We start from the raw sequence: 10885 nt of genomic DNA, 5'->3' as shown, positions 1-10885 counted from the left end.
TGTGATGTGGTGAATGCAGTGATGTGCAGCGATTTGAGAAACACTGCATATGGCCCCTGATGCAGCCTGGAAGGAGCCTGAGGCATAGCGGGCCAGCGCCACAGTGATCTTAACTGTGACAGGCAGCACAGTCCTGGTGCTGATGTGAAGCTGCAGGTCTACCTGTAGGAGCTGGCATATCTTTCTCAGCTCTTCCTTTTGGAAGCGCAACCTTCTCACACACTGCTCCTCAGAGAGGTAGAAGTATGAGCGTTGCTGCCTGTAAACTCATGGGGCGTAAGGCCTATTGTTCAGACGTCAACAGCCCTTCCATCTTCATGCCGCCTAACCAGAGCATGATGGAATAGGCGATGCTGGTGAACTAGTAATGCACCTATTAAATTATTTCGCTCAACCTGTAAGGACGCCGTCATGGCAGATCATTCTTCAGATTTAAAGTCAGCTGTTGACGTAGCGGCCTGAGCATAAATGTTGCACACAATGTGCCCTCGAATTTAGGATCTTCGTACCTCACTTTAAATACGCTGCAGATAGCGCCACCAGAGCATGGAGCCAGTTGGTTTTCATAGAAACATAGAAACATAGAAAATAGGTGCAGGAGTAGGCCATTCGGCCCTTCAAGCCTGCACCACCATTCAATGAGTTCATGACTGAACATGCAACTTCAGTACCCAATTCCTGCTTTCTCACCATACCCCTTGATCCCCCGAGTAGTAAGGACTACATCTAACTCCTTTTTGAATATATTTAGTGAATTGGCCTCAACAACTTCCTGTGGTAGAGAATTCCCCTTATCCTTAGACTGTGAGCCCTGGTTCTGGACTTCCCCAACATTGGAAACATTCTTCCTGCATCTAACCTGTCTAAACCCGTCAGAATTTTAAACGTTTCTATGAGATCCCCTCTCATTCTTCTGAACTCCAGTGAATACAAGCCCAGTTGATCCAGTCTTTCTTGATATGTCAGTCCCGCCATCCCGGGAATCAGTCTGGTGAACCTTCGCTGCACTCCCTCAATAGCAAGAATGTCCTTCCTCAAGTTAGGAGACCAAAACTGTACACAATACTCCAGGTGTGGCCTCACTAAGGCCCTGTACAATTGTAGGAACACCTCCCTGCTCCTGTATTCAAATCCCCTCGCCATGAAGGCCAACATGCCATTTGCTTTCTTAACCACCTGCTGTACCTGCATGCCCAATTTCAATGACTGATGTACCGTGACACCCAGGTCTCGTTGCACCTCCCCTTTTCCTAATCTGTCACCATTCAGATAATAGTCTGTCTCTCTGTTTTTACCACCAAAGTGAATAACTTCACATTTATCTACATTATACTTAATTTGCCATGCATTTGCCCACTCACCTAACCTATCCAAGTCACTCTGCAGCCTCATAGCATCCTCCTTGCAGCTCAAATTGCCACCCAACTTAGTGTCATCCGCAAATTTGGAGATACTACATTTAATCCCCTCGTCTAAATCATTAATGTACAATGTAAACAGCTGGGCCCCAGCATAGAACCTTGCGGTACCCCACTTGTCACTGCCTGCCATTCTGAAAAGTACCCATTTACTCCAACTCTTTGCTTCCTGTCTGACAACCAGTTCTCAATCCATGTCAGCACACTACCCCCAATCCCATGTGCTTTAACTTTGCACATTAATCTCTTGTGTGGGACCTTGTCGAAAGCCTTCTGAAAGTCCAAATACACCACATCAACTGGTTCTCCCTTGTCCACTCTACTGGAAACATCCTCAAAAAATTCCAGAAGATTTGTCAAGCATGATTTCCCTTTCACAAATTCATGCTGACTTGGACCTATCATGTCACCTCTTTCCAAATGCGCTGCTATGACATCCTTAATAATTGAATCCATCATTTTACCCACTACCGATGTCAGGCTGACCGGTCTATAATTCCCTGTTTTCTCTCCCTCCTTTTTTAAAAAATGGGGTTACATTGACTACCCTTCACTCCATAGGAACTGATCCAGAGTCTATGGAATGTTGGAAAATGACTGTCAATGCATCCGCTATTTCCAAGGCCACCTCCTTAAGTACTCTGGGATGCAGACCATCAGGCCCTGGGGATTTATCGGCCTTCAATCCCATCAATTTCCCCAACACAATTTCCCGACTAATAAGGATTTCCCTCAGTTTCTCCTTCTTACTAGATCCTCTGACCCCTTTTATATCTGAAAAGTTGTTTGTGTCCTCCTTAGTGAATACCGAACCAAAGTACTTGTTCAATTGATCTGCCATTTCTTTGTTCCCCGTTATGACTTCCCCTGATTCTGACTGCAGGGGACCTACATTTGTCTTTACTAACCTTTTTCTCTTTACATATCTATAGAAGCTTTTGCAGTCCGTCTTAATGTTTCCTGCAAGCTTCCTCTCATACTCTATTTTCCCTGCCCTAATCAAACCCTTTGTCCTCCTCTGCTGAGTTCTAAATTTCTCCCAGTCCCCGGGTTTGCTGCTATTTCTGGCCAATTTGTATGCCACTTCCTTGGCTTTAATACTATCCCTGATTTCCCTTGATAGCCACGGTTGAGCCACCTTCCCTTTTTCATTTTTACGCCAGACAGGGATGTACAATTGTTGTAGTTCATCCATGCGGTCTCTAAATGTCTGCCATTGCCCATCCACTGTCAACCTCTTAAGTATCATTTGCCAATCTATCCTAGCCAATTCACGCCTCATACCTTCAAAGTTACCCTTCTTTAAGTTCTGGACCATGGTGGAACTGAGACGACATTAAAGCACTGTCTTCGGTGGATAACACCTTGTGAGCCCAAGTGCTAAATAAATTCCCATCAGTATTTGAGCCAGGCATCGGCAACTTCACAGGTGCCAAAGTGCAAATCCATCTAGTCTCTGATGCATGGCTCATTCATCACAAGGCCCGAGCGATTCCATACATGATTTCAGAGAAAGCCGAGATCGAGCTGGACAGACTTCAACGAGTGGGCCAGTCCAATTGTTCCGGTGTTGGAAAGCGATGAGACGGTCAGAATCTTCAGGGACTACAAGGTAATGATCAACCGAGTCTCGTTACAGGACCAGAACCAAAGCGGATGACCTGTTCTCAACACTAGTAGGGGGGAAGTCGTTCACGAAGCTGGATCTAACCTCTGCTTATATGACACAGGAGCTGGCTGAACCTTCAAAAAAATTGACGTGCATCAACACGCCCTTTTGGGATTCGCTCGGCTACGGCCATCTTCCAGAGGAACATGGAGAATCTGCTGAAATCGGTTCCGCGCACCATGGCGTTTCAAGACGACATCCTGATCAATGGTCGCAACACCACCGAACAATTGCACAACCTGGAAGAGGTTCTAAAGCGACTGGATAGAGTGGGACTCAGGCTGAAATGCTCCAAGTGTGTTTTCCTGGCACCAGAGGTCGAATTTTTGGGGAGAAAGATTGCGGCGGACGGCATCAGATCCACGGACTCCAAGACGGAGGCCATCAACAAAGCACCCAGACCACAGAATGTGATGGAGCTGCATTCGTTCCTGAGACTCCTCAACTATTTTGGTAACTTGCTACCGGGATTGAGCACTTTGCTGGATCCTTTGCATTTATTGCTACGCAAAGGTGACGACTGAGTTTGGGGTAAATCTCAAGAGACAGCCTTTCGTAAGGCCAGAAACCTGCTATGTTCTAACAAGTTACTTGTATTGTATGACCCGTGTAAATGTTTAGTACTAGCTTGTGATGCATCTTCGTATGGGGTCGGTTGTGTGTTACAGCAAGCCAATGTGTCAGGCAAACTGCAACCGGTTGCATATGCGTCCAGATGTTTATCTAAGGCTGGAAGAACCTACAGTATGGTTGAGAACAAAGCATTAGCATGCATGTACGGGGTTAAGAAAATGCATCAATACCTATTTGGAATCCGGTTCGAGCTCGAAACCGACCACAAACCGCTCATTTCGCTGTTCTCAGAAAGCAAATGTATTAACACCAATGCTTCATCCCGCATCCAAGATGGGCACTAACATTATCTACGTATGACTAGGTAATCCGCCACAGACCAGGCACTGAGAACTGTGCTGATGCCCTCAGTCGGCTACCATTGCCCACCACCGGGGTGGAAATGGCGCAACCCGCAGACTTGCTTCTTGTAATGGATGTTTTTGAGAGCGAGGACCCTGCGCTATCACTAGTAAAATACTGTGTCCTTAATGGGAGCTAGTCGGCTGTTCCCGGAGAAATGCAAGATGAAATTAAGCCGTTTTACCCACGCAAGGATGAAATGTCCATCCATTCGGATTGTCTCCTGTGGGGGAATCGCGTGGTTTTGCCAAAAAAAGGCAGGGAAATGTTTATACACGACCTACACAGTACCCACCCAGGTATAATCATGATGAAGGCTATCGCCAGGTTGCACATTTGGTGGCCTGGCTTTGACTCGGAATTGGAGTCATGCGTAACCAATGTAACACTTGCTCATAGTTGAGCAATGCACCAAGGAAGGCCCCACTGAGTCTGTGGTCATGGCCCTCCAAACCGTGGTCCAGGGTCCACGTAGATTTCGCTGGCCCCTTTCTGGGAAAGATGTTCCTAGTAGCAGTGGACGCTTACTCTAAATGGATTGAATGTGTAATAATGTCATCATGTATGTCCACTGCCACCATTGAAAGCCTCTGGGCCATGTTCGCCACCCATGGGTTGCCCGACGTCCTTGTTAGTGACAATGGACCATGTTTCACCAGCTCGGAATTCAACGAGTTCATGACCCACAATGACATCAAGCATGTCAGGCCTGCCTTGTTTAAGCCCGCATCCAATGGTCAAGCGGAATGATCAGTCCAAACTATCAAGCAGAGCTTGAAATGTGTGACGGACGATTCCCTGCAGACCCAGTTATCTCGGGTTCTGCTCAGCTACCGGACGTGACCCCACTCGCTTACTGGTGTTCCCCCTTCGGAATTGTTAATGAAGAGAGCACTCAAAACCAGGCTCTCCTTAGTCCACCCGGACCTCAATGATCATGTAGAAACCCAGCGTCACTGACATAACGTGTACCATGATCACGCGGCTGCATCGCGTAGCATTGATGTTAATGACCCTGTGTTTGTTCTTAATTACGGTTATGGTCCCAAATGGGTAGCTGGCACTGTTTTAGCCAAGGAGGGGAATAGAGTGTTTGTTGTCAAACTTTTGAATGGACAAACGTTCAGAAAGCATTTGGTTTAGACCAAACTGCGATTCACTGACAACCAAGAACTGTTTGAAGAGGACATTATCATCATTGATCCATCAACGCACAGCCAACCAGCAATCGACCTCACTGTCAACCACAAGGTTGAACCCACCATGCCCGACAGTCCGATCAGACCAGCCGCGCTGCAGTGCAGCAATGATCCGACCAACTCACCATGCCAGGACTTCAACTCAGACGATCAACCCGGGAACGTAGAGCCCCGGATCGCCTCAACTTGTAAATAACTCATATCTAAGACTTTGCGGGGGAGTGATGTTATGTGTGTAAACTTTACGAGTGTGTAAGACTTGCCACCAGGGGGCGCACCTGTTGGAGACCCAAGAGTCACCTGCACACCTCGGGCAAGCAGGTATAAAAGGCAGTCTACCATGCTGCTTCCTCACTCTGGAGTTACATTAAAGAGACCAAGGTCACAACGGCTCAACAGAGGGAGAGCAGGTTCAGGTTCAAAAGGCAAAAAAGAAGTAGAAAGAAATCGAGTGTGACGTCACAGCCAAGCGGGTGAGTGAATGGCTGGTCGATTGGTGAGTAGTTTTTCTTTTTTCTTTCTCTTTTTCTTTTCTTATCAGTAAGAAACCTTTGGCGTTGTTACCAATTAGGTTAATGTAAGGGTTAAGTCATGGCAGGAGAGCCCAGACCCATGTCATGCTCCTCCTGTGCTATGTGGGAAATCAGGGACACTGGAAGTGTCCCTGACAACTACATGTCCAGGAAGTGTATCCAGCTGCTGCTCCTGTCAGACCGTATTGCTGCACTGGAGCTACACATGGATTCACTCTGGAGCATCCGCGATGCTGAGGATGTCATGAATAGCACTTTTTTTGAGTTGGTCACACCGCAGGTAAAGTTTACACAGTCAGATAGGGAATGGGTGACCATCAGGAAGAGCAAGGGAAGGCAAGTAATGCAGGGGTCCCCTGCAGTCACCTCCCTCCAAAACAGATATAGCGTTTTGGCTACTGTTGGGGGAGATGATTCATCAGGGGAAAGCAGCAGCAGCCAAGTTCATGGCACCATGGGTGGCTCTGCTGCACAGGTGGGCAGGAAAAAGTGTGAGAGAGCTATAGTGATAGGGGATTCTATTGTAAGGAGAATAGATAGGCATTTCTGCCGCCCCAAATGAGACTCCAGGATGGTATATTGCCTCCCTGGTGCAAGGGTCAAGGATGTCTCGGAGCGGCTGCAGGACATTCTGGAGGGGGAGGGTGAACAGCCAGCTGTCGTGGTACATATAGGTACCAATAATATGGGTAAAAAATGGTATGAGGTTCTACAAGCTGAATTTAGGGAGCTAGGAGTTAAATTAAAAAGTAGGACCTCAAAGGTAGTAATCTCAGGATTGCTACCAGTGCCACGTGCTAGTCAGAGTAGGAATTGCAGGATAGCTCAGATGAATACGTGGCTTGAGGAATGGTGCAAGGAGGAGGGATTCAAATTCTTAGACATTGCAACCGGTTCAGGGGGAGGTGGGACCAATACAAACTGGACGGTCTGCACCTGGGCAGGACCAGAACCGATGTCCTAGGTGGAGTGTTTGCTAATGCTGTTGGGGAGGGTTTAAACTAAAATGGCAGGGGGATGGGAATCAATGCAGGGAGGCAGAGGGAAGTAAAAAAGGGGCAGAAACAAAAGGCAGGGAGGAGAAAAGCAAGAGTGGAGGGCAGAGAAATCAAGGGTAAAAATCAAAAAGGGCCACAATGCAACATAATTCTAAAAGGACAAAGAGTGTTAAAAAAACAAGCCTGAAGACACTGAGTCTCAATGCGAGGAGCATTCGTAATAAGGTGGATGAATTGACTACGCAGATATGATGTAATTGGGATTATGGAGACATGGCTCCTGGGTAACCAAGGCTGGGAACTCAAGATCCAGGGGTATTCAATATTCAGGAAGGAGAGACAGGAAAGAAAAGGAGGTGGGGTAGTGTTACTGGTTAAAAAGGAGATTAATGCAATAGTAAGGAAGGACATTAGTGTGGATGATGTGGAATCTATATGGATAGAGCTGCGAAACACCAAAGGGCAGAAAACGTTAGTGGGAGTTGTGTACAGACCACCAAACAGTAGTAGGGAGGTTGGGGATGGCATCAAACACGAAATTAGGGATGTGTGCAATAAGGGTACAACAGTTATCATGGGTGACTTTAATCTACTTATTGATTGGGCTAAACAAACTGGTAACAATACTGTGGATGAAGATTTCCTGGAGTGTATAAGGGATGGTTTTCTAGACCAATATGGAGCCAACTAGAGAGCAGGCCATCCTTTACATGGTCTTGTGTAATGAGAGAGGATTAATTAGCAATCTGGTCATGCAGGGCCCCTTGGGGAAGAGTGATCATAATATGGTAAAATTCTTCATTAAGATGGAGAGTGACACAGTTAATTCAGAGACTAGGGTCCTGAACTTAAAGAAAGGAAACTTCGATGGTATGAGGCATAAATTGGCCAGGATAGACTGGAGAATGATACTTAAAGGGTTGACAGTGGATAGGCAATGGCAGACATTTAAATATCACATGTATGAACTACAACAATTGTACATCCCTGTGTGGCATAAGAATGAAAAAGGGAAAGTGGCTCAACCGTGGCTAACAAGGGAAATTAGGGAAAGTGTTAAATCCAAGGAAGAGGCATATAAATTAGCCAGAAAAAGCAGCAAACCTGAGAACTGGGAGAAATTTAGAATTCAGCAGAGGAGGACTAAGGGTTTAACTTGGAGGGGGAAAATAGAGCATGAGAGTAAGCTTGCAGGGAACATAAAAACTGACTACAAAAGCTTCTATAGCTATGTAAGAAGAAAAAGATTAGTGAAGACTAATGTAGCTCCCTTGCAGTCAGAATCAGATGAATTCATAATGGGGAACAAGGAAATGGCAGACCAATTGAACAAATACTTTGGTTCTGTCTTTACTAAGGAAGACACGAATAACCTCCCGAAAATACTAGGGGACCGAGGGTCTAGCAAGAAGGGGGAACTGAAGGATATCTTTATTAGTCAGGAAATGGTGTCAGGGAAATTGAAGAGACTGAACGCCGATAAATCCCCAGGGCCTGATAGTCTGCATCCAAGAGTATTTAAGGAAGTGGCCCTAGAAATAGTAGATGCATTGATGATCATTTTCCAACATTCCCTGGACTCTGGCTCAGTTCCTATGGATTGGAGGGTAGCTAATGTAACCCCACTTTTTAAAAAAAGGATGGAGAGAGAAAACAGGGAATTATAGACTGGTTAGCCTGACATCGGTGGTGTGGAAAATGCTGGTATCAATTATTAAAGATGTAATAGCAGCACATTTGGAAAGCAGTGTCAGGATCGGTCCAAGGGAAATCATGCTTGATAAATCTTCTAGAGTTTTTTGAGCATGTAACTAGTAGAGTGGTTAAGGGAGAACCAGTGAATGTGGAGTATTTGGACTTTCAAAAGGCTTTTGACAAGGTCCCACACAAGAGATTAGTGTGCAAAATTAAAGCACATGATATTGGGGGTAATGTATTGACATGGATAGAGAACTGGTTGGCAGACAGAAAGCAAAGAGTGGGAATAAACGAGTCCTTTTCAGAATGACAGGCATTGACTAGTGGGGTGCCGCAGGTTTCAGTGTTGGGACCCCAGCTATTTACAACATACATTAATGATTTAGACGAAGGAATTGAATGTAATATCTCCAAGTTTGCAGATGACACTAAGCTGGGTGGCAGTGAGAGCTGCGAGGAGGATGCTAAGAGGCTGCAGGGTGACTTGGACAGGTTCGGTGGATGGGCAAATTCATGGCAGATGCAGTATAATGTGGATAAATGTGTGGTTATCCACTTTGGTGGCAAAAACAGGAAGGCAGATTATTATCTGAATGGTGAAAGATTCGTAAAAGGGGAGGTGCAATGAGACCTGGGTGTCTTGGTACTTCAGTCATTGAAGGTAGGCATGCAGGTACAGCAGACAGTAAAGAAAGCAAATGGCATGCTGGCCTTCATAGCGAGGGGATTTGAGTATAGGAGCAGGGAGGTCTTACTGCAATTGTACAGGGCCTTGGTGAGACCACAATTTGCGTATTGTGTGCTGTTTTGGTCTCCTAATCTGAGGAAGGACATGCTTGCTATTGAGAGAGTGTAGCGAAGGTTCACCAGACTGATTCCCGGGATGGCAGGACTGACATATGAAGAAAGACTCGATCGGCTAGGCTTAAGAATGAGAGGGGATCTCATAGAAACTTATAAAATTCTCATGGACTGGACAGGTTAGATGCAGGAAGAATGTTCCTGATGTTGGGGAAGTCCAGAACCAGGGGTCATAGTCTAAAGATAAGAGTTAAGCCATATAGGACCGAGATGAGGAGAAACTTTTTCACCGAGAGAGTTGTGAATCTGTGGAATTCTCTGCCACAGAATTGTTGTTGAGTCCAGTTCATTGGACATATTCAAAAGGGAGTTCGATGTGGCCCTTAAGGAAGGTATGGAGAGAAGGCAGGGGTGGGGTACTAAGGTTGCATGATCAGCCGTGATCATATTGAATAGCGGTGCAAGCTCGAAGGGCTGAATGGCCTGCTCATAGAAACATAGAAACATAGAAAATAGGTGCAGGAGCAGGCCATTCAGCCATTCAATGAGTTCATGGCTGAACATGAAACTTCAGTACCCCCTTCCTGCTTTCTCGCCATAACCCTTGATCCCCCGAGTAGTAAGGACTTCATCTAACTCCCTTTTGAATATATTTAGTGAATTGGCCTCAACTACTTTCTGTGGTAGAGAATTCCACAGGTTCACCACTCTCTGGGTGAAGAAGTTTCTCCTCATCTCGGTCCTAAATGGCTTACCCCTTATCCTCAGACTGTGACCCCTGGTTCTGGACTTCCCCAACATTGGGAACATTCTTTCTGCATCTAACCTGTCTAAACCCGTCAGAATTTTAAACGTTTCTATGAGGTCCCCTCTCATTCTTCTGAACTCCAGTGAATACAAGCCCAATTGATCCAATCTTTCTTGATAGGTCAGTCCCGCCATCCCGGGAATCAGTCTGGTGAACCTTCGCTGCACTCCCTCAATAGCAAGAATGTCCTTCCTCAAGTTAGGAGACCAAAACTGTACACAATACTCCAGGTGTGGCCTCACCAAGGCCCTGTACAACTGTAGCAACACCTCCCTGCCCCTGTATTCAAATCCCCTCGCTATGAAGGCCAACATGCCATTTGCTTTCTTAACCGCCTGCTGTACCTGCATGCCAACCTTCAATGACTGATGTACCATGACACCCAGGTCTCGTTGCACCTTCCCTTTTCCTAATCTGTCACCATTCAGATAATAGTCTGTCTCTCTGTTTTTACCACCAAAGTGGATAACCTCACATTTATCCACATTATACTTCATCTGCCATGCATTTGCCCACTCACCTAACCTATCCAAGTCACTCTGCAGCCTAATAGCATCCTCCTCGCAGCTCACACTGCCACCCAACTTAGTATCATCCGCAAATTTGGAGATACTGCATTTAATCCCCTCGTCTAAATCATTAATGTACAATGTAAACAGCTGGGGCCCCAGCACAGAACCTTGCGGCACTCCACTAGTCACTGCCTGCCATTCTGAAAAGTACCCGTTTACTCCTACTCTTTGCTTCCTGTCTGACAACCAGTTCTCAATCCACGTCAGCACACTA

This window comes from Pristiophorus japonicus, chromosome 4, assembly GCF_044704955.1.
Source record: "Pristiophorus japonicus isolate sPriJap1 chromosome 4, sPriJap1.hap1, whole genome shotgun sequence".
NCBI lineage: Eukaryota > Metazoa > Chordata > Chondrichthyes > Pristiophoridae > Pristiophorus > Pristiophorus japonicus.
This window is presented reverse-complemented; position numbering follows the sequence as displayed.